The sequence below is a fragment of the Gracilinanus agilis genome, chromosome 1 (assembly GCF_016433145.1).
Source record: "Gracilinanus agilis isolate LMUSP501 chromosome 1, AgileGrace, whole genome shotgun sequence".
Taxonomy (NCBI): Eukaryota; Metazoa; Chordata; class Mammalia; order Didelphimorphia; family Didelphidae; genus Gracilinanus; species Gracilinanus agilis.
This window is the reverse complement of record NC_058130.1, coordinates 276373871-276386149: the sequence shown is the minus strand read 5'-3', so window position 1 is coordinate 276386149 and position 12279 is coordinate 276373871. Positions and strand designations below refer to the sequence as shown.

General features: G+C 35.3%; 1 pseudogene; it reads left to right on the top strand.

Moving 5' to 3' along the window:
- The window catches only part of LOC123250761, a 28491-nt pseudogene extending 17789 nt beyond the window's left edge, over positions 1–10702 (top strand).
- Positions 10703–12279: the final 1577 nt, after the last annotated feature.

Sequence of the window (12279 nt, the reverse complement as noted above, 5' to 3'; positions counted from 1 at the left end):
CCCCCGAATTCAGTCATTTTGAGGAACTATTTTAAAATTGCTTAGGGAGTATTCCCAGAGTAGTTCTAGCTTTTGCTGCTATTAAGCTTCCATCTTGGCCCTGACTCACTCTGGTCTTATTATCAATTATGCCAGTTGTAAAAGACCAGATCTGACTAGATCTAATAGTTAAAGTTCAATATTGGAATGAATTTACATACTTATAGATAATCTAATAGTTATAAAAAAAGAGGTTTACTTTGGTTTAACAATGAAAGTATACTCAGGAATATGCAGCAATTACCTATATATATATATATATATGTATATATATATATATATATATATATGTAAAACCTCCCTTGTCTTATGTGGTCTTTGGACATCTTTTAATCATAAGGGCCCCAGGTCCATGAACGTGTGCCATTTTTATGGCCTTAAACAATAAAGCAGCCAAATTAATATGGCCTCCAGGAATCTACATTAATGGTGGTAAAACTTGAAACATGGGTTCAAATCTTGAGGACAGTTTCTTTTAATTTTAGGGAAAGAAATCTTCTAAATTTCACAGCAGAATAAAAAATAATGAGTATAAAGTGCAAAGAAGAAATTTTAGATTTGATGATAAGAAAAGACCTATCATCTATAGCCCATTACCTGAAAGGGGTTGATGGAAAGTGCTGATTATTATTCTCTCCAATAGGAGGGCATGAAGGATCATTAGGTGAAGAAGTGAACATTCTTCATAAAAGGAGCTAGGTGGTATAGTGAATAGAGTGCTGGTCTTAGAGTTAGAAAGACCTGAGATCAAATATGACCTTAGATAATTACTTGCTTGGTAACGCAAGGAAAGTGAATTCATATTCCTTGATTTTCTCAATTTTAAAATAGTGATAACAATAGTACTTATTTTACTAGGTTGCTTTGAGGATCAAATGAAATAATATCTGTGATGTGCTTAGCATAGTGCTTAGCATGTAGTGGGCATTTAATAAATGCTTATTCTCTTCATCCTTCCTTGCTCCAGGGAGAGTAGAGAGAGGCAATGTGGATTCACACCAGCTATGATCTAATGTTAAAGAAGAGTGAATTGGTCCCACAAAGCACATGCATAAGTATCATCATGGACAATTGAAGTTTTGGCTGGCTTATTAACCCACTTAAAAAGTGATCTTCTGGAACAGAATTTTCTTTTTGTCTGTATGTGCCTATAGGCCATACTCAGGGATATGGTGAAATTATTTCCTTTATGCTCCTCCTTGCCTCACTCACTGCCTGGTCAAGTGACCTTGGAAATTTGCTGCTCTATTTGAGCTTTTTAAATATGCCTTATGTACTTTTATGAGAAGTTTTAGATAAAATTAAACTGAATTTTTGGGTTGCATTCTGAGTGAGTGTTTGCTATAAAGTAGTGGATTATGCAAGGGAAGGAAAGTCAAAAGGAAAATTGAGACAAGTTGTCTCAGAATTAATCATGAGCCCCTATTAAATTCTTTTACTGACTATACAAAGAGTATCTTCATATTCCTAAGTGAAATGTGCTCTCTAAGGAGACAATTTCCTTTTATTGGAGGTCTTCAAGAAGGTTCTGGATAACGATTTGTGGAATATATTATAGTGGGAATTCATTTCATTATTTTGCCTAGATAATTTGGACTAGTTGATCACTGATATACTTTTCTATTAGAAAATTCTGTGACCTTGTGTTTATGTGGACATTGTCTCATCCTTTTCAGCTGTCAGAACTAATACTATTGGCTGTCAATCAAATACTGAATCTTAAGTGTCATGTGAAGCATATAACGTTAGAGGGCACTCTGGGGAAAACTATCAAACTCTCCATGCATCTGATTATCAAAAATGTTGGCAATAACTCACTTTGGCTGCCACATTTTGTGAGTTGTGTTAGTGTTCCCATAAAATAGTAGTTAAGTCTGCAAATTCCCATTAGAACAATGGTTTCATCTTAATTATAATTCTCCTTAGGAAAATTCTTCTATTTTTCTCTTCTGTTTTATTTTCTTCTTAATTAAAAAAATTATGATGAGCTTAACAAACATCAATAAACATGAACATCTTCATATACAAACAATAGAAAAATAGTGACTTGAATTCATAAATCTCCATTTCATGTGACTTCGTTTCTAAAAAGTATATATTAAATTCACAGTAGTAGTAAAACTGCTCTGTTTCTGTGTTTTCTGAAATTCCTTCTTTTCTCTTCTGTGTCTTTTAAAAATAATTTCACTGATGCTCTTTTCTTTGTTTTCTACTTTACTTTTGAATCACAATCACCCCATCTTCTTACTTCCTGCAACTCTCTGCCCCAAGGAAATAAAAATAGAAGCCTTCTGTTAGAACAAATAAGTACAGTCAAACAAAACAAATTGACACATTAGAAGTAATTGAAAATGGGTGACTCATTTTGCACCTCTAGTCTATCATCTCTCTGCCAAGAGGTGGGAAGTATGATTTATTATCAGGCTTCTGGAGTTATGACTGGGGATTGCATTGATCAGAGTTCTAAAGTCTTTCAAAGTTTTATTCTATTACAATATTGTACTCATATAAAATCTTTCATGTTTGTCTTTACTTGATATTGTATCAATTCATACAGCTCTTTCCAGATTTCTCTGAATAATGCCTTTTATAATTTCTTATGATAAAATGACATTTAATAAATAAATAAATTTATTCACAAACAACAATTTGTTTAGCCATTTTTCAGTTGATGAATATCCCTATAGTCTTCAGTTACTTCTACAATAAAAATTGATGTCATAAATATTTCTCTCCCCATGTTTTTTGAACTCTTCAGAATATATGATTAGCAATAATTTAATTGAAACTGAATTATTCCCAGTGTAATGATTTGGATGACAATCCCAAATTGATTTCTGGAATGGTTGGAAAAATTGAAATCAATCAATATTGTTTCAGTATGCCTTTTCTTACACTGCCTCTCCTACAATTGCCAATTTATGTGTTTTTATCTTTGAGATTCTAATAGATATGGGGTAGAATCCCAGAGTTCTTTTAACTGACAGGATTTCCCTCCCATATAGCTTGTTCCTTCCTTCCTTCTTCCTTCTTTGAGAAAAAAAATTATTTATTATTTGTCCATTTTGTCTATTGAGAATGATTTGTTTTTGTACATGTAAATCAGTTCCTTGTATTGTTGTTTAGTTCTTTTAGAGATAGCTGACTCTTTACGGCCTTGTTTTATAGATACCAAAATGGTTTGCCATTTTCTTCTCTTATTTTTATAGATGAGGAAACTGAGCAAACAAAGTTAAATAACTTGCCCAAAGGTGCATGGGTAGTAAATATCTGAGGCCACATTTGAACTTAGGAACTTTCCTGACTTCAGATCTAGCTCTCAATCCACTGTACCATCTAGCAGCCTTATATTCCTTGGATATTGAACCTTTATCAGAAAAATTATTTAATAAAGGGAAGCATCTAGGCTTTTATTTAGTCTTAATTTTCAACTTGAATGATTTGTAAATTATATCTCTCCAAGTTAGTCTTAGTAATAATCTTCTGACTATTTTGTTATCTAATTCAATCACTTGTTTTGCTCTATTTTTTTCAGGGACTCCACTTCAAGGGTAAGATTGTCAACCCTCTTTTTAAGCTATTTAGTCCCTCCATTTTTCCAGAGTTCTAATTTCAATTCAAGTAGCATCTTCATCATCATTATTATCACTTCTTGTTTCATTTATTCCATATATACTTAGTATCTAAGCAATTAATTCTTTTTCCCCACTGTGGGATTATATTTGTTCATTTGAAGTTAATCTAGGTTTACCTCTTGGATGTCTCTTAACCTATAATAATGTTTCATTGTGTATAAATGGAGATTTTGAATCTTGGACTTCATGCCCCATAAGTCCCTTAGTATTTCCCAAAATTCCCTTTAATCTCTCCTGTGCCTCTACGTTTGTGTGGTCATGTTATTGTTTTATAGGTTCTGTAGCCCCTTCCTCTTGCTCTCTCCTTCATGAGCGAGGTTGAAGTTATTTTAATACCTTTTCACTCTAACTTTTTAAGTTAGTTTATTATTAATAAAAATTAATAAATTATAAGACTTAGTTATTGGATATTAATTTTAAAATCCACAATTGTGTGCAGTGTCTTCTTTCTTTTGCTTACATCTCCGGTTTCAGTGTCTAGATTGGAGATTTCCACTAGGACCAGGTTCTTCTCCATCTTACTCTATGTGATTGGCTTGTCCTCTTTGATCCTATCCCTTTTGTCATCTAGATACCACTGTTACAGCAGTTTTGGATTTGGTAGTTGGATACATCTTCTTGTATAATCTCTGGTTTCTGCTTCAGTTTTCTGGTGGTTTGATGCATGTCTTGGTTCTTAAAAGTCTTTTTTTTTTTTGTCTCCTTATCAACCTGGAGTTGGTTTTATCCTGCTATGTCAATGTTGACAATTACCTTTATCAAAGCCTCTTGAAAAGCTCTTGGAACATTATTATTTCAGTAGTTGGGTTTGTCTTATCTCTAGATATGACTTTTGTTGCTAGTAGGTATACACTTCCCTATTCTTTCATCCTTGTCAGAAATTTTGAGGGGCTGTCTGCCCCCAGTGACATTCTCAAAAGCTAGAGCCACATACCACTCTGGCTTCAAGTCCCTATTACCAGAACTCACGTTGGCTTTCCCCTCCCTCCAAACATTCCTACTTAGAAAGCCCAAAGTGATTAACTAGAGCCCACATTAGAGTTAATTACTTATCCTTTGTCCAAAAACTTTTTGCCAACTGTTTATGCATTCCTACACTAGAGAGAAACTCATTGCTATTTCTTGTTATCCTTGCTCATCACTTGTAATGTTGTACTTTTAGATATGTTCCCTGGAGTAAAACTCAAAAAGTTAAGCTCCTCTATGACATTTCAAAATCTCCTTCTCAATCAGAAGTTCCTCTACATTTCTTTTTTACTTATGTCTTATAAAAGTGACTTTAACACTTGTATATAGACTTTAAGAATAATAGTAGAAATTAATCAAAGCTGTTTAAAATGAGTATTTCCAGTGTTCCTTCCCAGATCATGACCTTTGCTATTTCTATATTATCTCCTCAATGTCAGACAAGCCAAAATACTAATGCCAAGGTTATTGCCCTGGGTTATTCATCTCACAACAAAACCACCAGCATACATCAATGATTGTTGCTACTATTCTGGAATTCTAAATGTTTGCTAGGTATTACAAATTGAGCAAACTAAATGCTGTACACATTATAGTTGCTTCTAGTTGGGCACACCCCTTTTTCTCAATCCAAGGTGTGTCCTTTTCATTGTATTTTTTCTTGTAAGTTTTGGAGAGGGTGGAATATTTCCCTGTCCAATGAGGTTTAACCTACCTTATCATCCCAAGGTTTGTTAAACAGCCAGAAAGGAAGTTATGAGCTACTCCACAGAGAGCACCATTTTTCTGTTTTATCTCCTCACATTCAAATCTATTCCAAAAACTAAAGAAAAGAAAACATTTAAAAATGAAAACAAAACAACAATAATAGCAATACCTGTCCTTGACTTTCTCTGTTAATAAAGGGCCATGCTGTTAATAGTATGGTTGTGCTACTCCTATCTCATGCAGTTCTGTTGAGGGTAGAAAATAGATTCATATTTGCAATAACTCCCTCAGAAAGTTATTATAAATTTTATATAACATTTGGATCAAATTACCATTTGCATAACACTTTCTCCTCATTGATGAAGATTAATTATTCAATGTCCGGAATTCTTCTTGCTTCCATCATTGAGACATTTGATTCCAACTTCTTTTTAGGTCATTGAAGGGAAAGAAAGACTGGGAAGAAACTGCTATAAGAGGAACTGGCTGGCAGTCTCTGGTAGCTAGGTGGTGCAGAGGTTAGAGTGCTAGGCCTAGAGTAAGAAAGGCTTGAATTTAAATTCAGCCTCAGACACTTACTGGTCTTGTGACCTTGGGAAAATCACTTAACCTCTGCTTACCTTAATTTCCTCAAATGTAAAATGGGGATAATGTAGTAGTTACCTCCCAGAGAAATTGTGATGATCAAATGAAATATTTGTAGCCATTAGTACAACACTAATAATAATATAAATTTTACATAAGTTATATAAAATTCTAGTAATGGTGATAATGACAATTTCATATCCCCAATTTGCCACAACAGAGGCTTTGGGGAATTTCCCTTTGGATGAGATATGACTCTTTCTCTTGATTGAACTAAGTAACTCATTCCTATTAGAAAGTTCATTTACTCTGTATTGTCAGAAATATATGTATACACACACATATACATATATTTTCATTTGAATGCTTACTTTGATTTCTGTTTTGCTATCAACTTTGATAAATGGGTTTCTTTGCTAGATTGTATGTTCATTTTGGAACTGGGATATGGTGGGGAGTCTAGCCTTGGATATAAAGTTTGGAGCTCTCTCTTCTCATTAAGAAATAATGATCAGGAGATTAGCTTGAATGTAAATATTATGTATTCTAGACTAGTAATAATTACAGGAAGAAATAGATATAATACTGGCCCACTACTCCATCTCTCCAAGGAGAACAGACGGGCCAACCTCTGCCCCTAAGCCTCATTTCTTTCTGTCAGGAATCAAAGTCCGCTTTGGGGAAGGATGGTAGGAAGAGAAGATATCTTTGACTATTCTTGCCTTTAAGTAAGTTATCTCTAAACCTGCATAGGCAAAAACAAGAAAACAACACATACCCAACATCTTAAATTTGTATGAGTATTCACATTTGTTGTTATTACTGATTCTCATCTGATTTCAAGTTGGCTCAAATATATATTTATAAGAATTGCTTGGTGAAGTCGGAACTGGTTTCAATTCATTCTCCAAATTCCTATACCCCTCTCATTCCATTTGTTTGGCACTTAGCATTTGTTGCCTTATTTTTTTTAACTATGTATATCCTTTTTTTGAAAGTTTTTTGGGCGTAGGTTCAATATTTTCAGTTTTATTTTTTTTTCATAACATCTAGCAAACTGCCTTGTGTTTTCTAGGTTTTTAATATGTATTTGTTGATTGGTTCTCAGCTTCACAGCCAATATATGAAGCCTGGAAAAATACATGTAATGGGGCAGCTTGGTGGCTCAGTGAATAGAGGAAAGCCTGGAGATGGGAGGTATAATTATCTAATGAATTGTGCAGCATAAGCTTTTAAAAGGCTTGCTTGAATTCAGAGATTTTTCAATTACAGCTAGAATAGTCAGGGATAACTCCATAGAAGTTATCATATATATCATAATATGTATAATATATATTATCTTTATTATGTAATATTCTTTAATTCCCTGGAAATGGGACTTGAACTGATTTTCAAAAAAAAGAGTAGAACTTTGTTAGATAGAAGGAAATTAAGGGCATTGCAGATGAGAGTAGCAATGATCATAAAATATTAAAAATGGAAAGATCTTTAGGTATTATCTAGCCCAACTTCTTCATTTTACAGAAGAAACTGAGGATTTTCTGTTTCTTTTCAAAGTAGGTAAAATTAAATATTGGAACTAGTTGACCTCTAAATCTGGGGTTTTAAAAAGAAGTTAGCATTGCCTTTTTTTTTTTTAAGTCAGTGATTAGGGACTGGACCTGCGAAGTATTTGGTATAGAAAAATACTGGTGAGGAACTTCTTCTGCCAATGAAGGTCAGCAATTTTCTTGCAACCTTTACTTTATTAGAGTAGAACTGTTAGAATTGAAGTGGCAATGCTCCCAGGTGCAGTCCTAAAATAGCTTAAAATTTAATTTAGAAACATTTAACAAAATAGATAAAAACACAATAAAACAAAATTTTAATATGTGTTTTTTTAAGTCAATATGCAGCCATCATCAGCAGTATGATTTAGTGACTCATATTTTTATTTGTTTGATGCCAGTGGCCTAGAGATGTGAGAGGTTCAATCATTTGTCTAGTTCAAACAATCTTGAGAGAGGCAAGATCAAGGTCCTTTTGACTTTGAGACCAGCTCTCTATACACTATGCCTTACATGTTGCTTCAAGCATTGAAAATATTTTAGCACTTTACACAGATAGAGCCTACAGATTATATATTTGACTCTGATTGGCTAGATGGAAAGTAGAATGGATCCCCAATTGTTTTTACTTTGTGTTCTGTCTACCTCACAAATATGAACATAGAACCTGGAAGTTTCCACGAACCAAAAAATATAGCAAATTCTCTTATTCTTGTACATTCACTAAAATCAAAGATTGTAAAACCCCCAATGTTGTATTCTATTTTAATTGTACACAAGGGTTCCAAGGAAATGCTAAAAAAATTAGTTTTAGAGGCCTCTATGAGGCCTGGTGGTTGGGGCTATACTCCAGGTTGGGAGCTTTCTGGATAACTTTTGACCAGTATTCCCTACCCTAGTCTCTCTCACCCCTTATCTTTGGCCCTCCCAGGGATTCAGTGGGATGAAATGCCTTTCACTCCTGTCTGGCTCAAGAGGACAGAGGTAGAAGGAAACTCTACAGCTAGAGAAAAATGGAGAATCTGACAGCCCTGCTAACCTGGAGATGGCCCTATCCAAAGACCCATAGCCCTGGTTCCAGGAAGATATGATGACTTTGTTGGAATACATGAAGAATAATCTGCCTTTTAATGACAGCTCCAAGTTAAAAACCACAAAGTGACACATAGATTAGTAGAAATTTACTTTTAAGGACTTCTCTAGGGATAAGTGCAAAATCAACTGGGTGGAGATCTTCAGTAAAATGAGGAAATTCCATACATTGAGAAAACTCGTTCTAGAGGTTCAAAAGCACATTAAGAATCCTTAAAAAAAACAAACTTCAAGAAATAGCTGGATGAACAAAGGAGCCCCTGACCCCTTATTTCTGCTTCTTTATAGAGAAACTGGCTAAGTATATGAAATTTCACCCAGAGATGAGTATTCTGGATCTGATGAGTCTTGTCTAAGAAGTACAAGAGTACAAGGACTTTTCTGAGAAGATGAAGTACATTAAAAATTCAATAAGGAAAAACAAAAGTTTAAATAAAACCTGGCTCAATTCAAGGAGGATCACCCCAACCTAATCTAGAATACTAAGACATCAGAAGTGAAAAACCCAACTGCCCCCAAGCAGTTGTGGTATATTCATGAAAAGAAGGTTTACCTGAAAGTTTTTCCTGATGCTGCTATGAAGGAGGTGAAGGACTAGCTGGGGATGTAATGACCTCATCCCCCAAACAAAAGAGGCTGAAATGGATTGATAGGACCCTGGAGTAGAGGAGAGAGTATGAGGGATTACCTCCAGAAGCATCCTGAGTTCAATATCAACAATGAAGGCATCATCAAGAACACTTTTACAAAGGCAGAATATCAGCTTAAGGATAGATTTGATGAGCGATCCACCAAACCATCTCCAAAAAGTTACTTTTGTATGTGGAGCTGATAACCAATATGAAAGACATAACAAATACAGAAAAAACAGTGCTTTGTAGCCGGCAAGGGAATCTTTTTTCCCAGAAGGAGAAAGATGCCTCCCCCAAGACATGTGACTAGGAAAAAAAGATTATGAGATTGAATTTCCAAATTTTTTGGAGAGTCCTTCTGAGGAAGAGGGAAAAAATTTAAGCATCAATAGAAAGCAAGTCACTAGCCCTGCCTCTAAAAAACTTTCTCCAGACAGTAGAAAGCATAGAGCTAAGAAACTCAAATGGACTGACTTCTGCCATGTTCATCTTCTTAAAGGAAAAGCAATGCCAACTTCAGGAGGAGCTGCCTGAGCTATCAGAGAAGGGGCTGACACAGCTTTTGTTGTGCATATGGAATGACCTGTTGGAAAAGAAGGCCAGGTGTACAATGAGGGAGTTAGCCCTGCAGGCAGAGTCAAAGAGAAAGCAGAGGTCAAGAGAAGGAGAAAATGGGAAAGTTGCCAGTCATTCAAGATCTCAGAGATCATGCAGCAAAGAGTCACTGGAAACTGCCTGGCACATTTCAAGAATTACCAGGTGAAAGTCCAGAAGGATATGGAGGTAACCTGGAACAATAAATAAAAGGAGAGGCTCATGTGGATTAAGAAGGCAGCTGAGTACTAGAAGAGGTATGAGAGAGCTGAGTGAGATATGGACTCCCCCAGCAGCTGTCAGTTCCTCTAAGAAGATGAAATACCAGGGGAAGCCCAAAAAGCCTGTCATGAATGGTTACCCGTTCTCTCAGGAGCTGTTGTCCAATGAGGAACTGTACCAATTGCCATTGAAAGAGAGGGTGGTAGAGATTGGCAACCAGTGGCAGTGGGTTTTCCAGGACCAGAAGGAGATTACAAGAAGAAACTATAAGAGGAACAACAAAAACAATACAAGGTATCCTTGGACCTTTGGGTCAAGAATCTGTTCCCGCAGGACTGTACTACTTATAAAGAATACATCTCTACTAAATATAAAAACATACCCAAGCTTCAAAAACCCTAAATCTAAGTCCACCATGCAGTCGAAGTCAGAGGAAGATGAAAATGATGAGGAGAAAGAGGAAAAAGATGAAGAGGAGAATGATGATGATGAAAATGGGGGCTTTTTATCTGATAAAGGTCATTCTTCTGAATCTAGTAGTGAAGATGAGAGGAAAGGTGGAGATGAGAATGACAATGATGAAGGGTATGATGGTAAGGACAAGGATGAGGATGAGGATGAAGTTAATGAATTAGAAGGGAGAAGCTCCAGCTCATCCTTGTTCAGAGACTCATCTGACTGATTACAACTGAACCCTGGGGGGAGGCCAGACTTGCCTCTTCAAGGCTTCTCCCAGAAACCTAAGAAAGCTTTTGGAGTTTTCAGGAGGGCTCCCCATTCTGGACCATGAACCTTACTACATTTACAACTCTTAGCATGGACATTGGCAAGGAGCTAAGGGGAAGGAGGGATATATAGGGTTTGGAGTGGGTTTTTGGAGGGAGGAGGTTTCTACAGGTGCAATATGGCCCTTATCCCACTTTCTCCCCCCCAATGCCTTTTGTAACTTATTGCCTTTGGATCTAGGAGTATGGGAACATTTGCAGTGAATCCTTTAAGAAATTGTAGGTCCTCTTGCCCTGGCTAAGTCCTTTGCAGAAAGGAGCTCCCCACCTGTCCCTTAGAACTGCAGTCTTCTTTGTATATATGAATATGTAATTATTTTATTTAAGGTCTGACCTGTCAAAAAGATTTTTCTACTGAGAAAAAAAAGAGAAAAATAGTAATAAAAAATTTCCCATTAATTTGGGACATATTCTTCTACAAATACACATATTCTCAGTGAGAAAAGTAGACATATATGGTCTAAATTCATGCATGGAGGAGCATATAACATGAATAATATATGTAAATAAGGAACATACATAGAGGGGAAACATATGTTTTTCCATTGCATATGGAGTTTTTAATGGATATTTCTCCAGTGGAAACTGATACTTCCCATGATTCTCTGCTGGATGTATAGTCTCTAAAAGAAGCTTCCAGGTTTGACCCTGTTGGCCATCTGGTAATGGATTTGCCTCCAGCTTCTAGCTTTAATTGAAACCCAGTATACTTTCTTCCTCCTAATAAAATTGAGCTCTCTTTATGTTTCTTCTAAAAAAAAAGCTTCTCTCCCAGTCATGGACCATAGTTGTAGGACAAGAAAAAGCTTTTTGTTTTTTTTTCTCCCCTTTATGGAGTGATCTGGCTTTTTTATTTGCCTATGCTGCTTTAGATCTTTAGATGAAAATTCTGTGGTCCCAGGAGAAAGCTCTTTAGAGCACCGAGCAGAGATATTCTTTAGTAAGGCTCTCAAACTCAGATCTGTCTTTTCTTTGGACTAAATTTCCTGGTTATTGAGCTTGGGAAAGTCTTACTATGCGAAACACACACACACATTCAAATATGCAACGCCCACCTAACATGCACATTTATGTTTGCATATGTGCACATATACATTTACAAATGGGCACTATATACAGACACATGTGTGCTGTATACAACCATATATACATATATTACTGCAATATATTCCTACATGTATACTTACACAGTTATACATACACACATATGTTTGTATATCTATATATGCTATATGTGTGTTTGTGCATAAATATATTCATTATACAAATTTACATGTTATAGATTACTTTTTTCCTATTCACTTCTATAAACATATAAATATAAAAATAATAAATTTCTTTGTAAAATGGAAATAAGCTATATGAGTGTATATATGTATATATGATATATAGATATATGGAAATGAATATGCATATATTTAATATGTATGTACATGTAATCCTTGTACCTTCTGAGTCTTTTCCTTCAACAGGC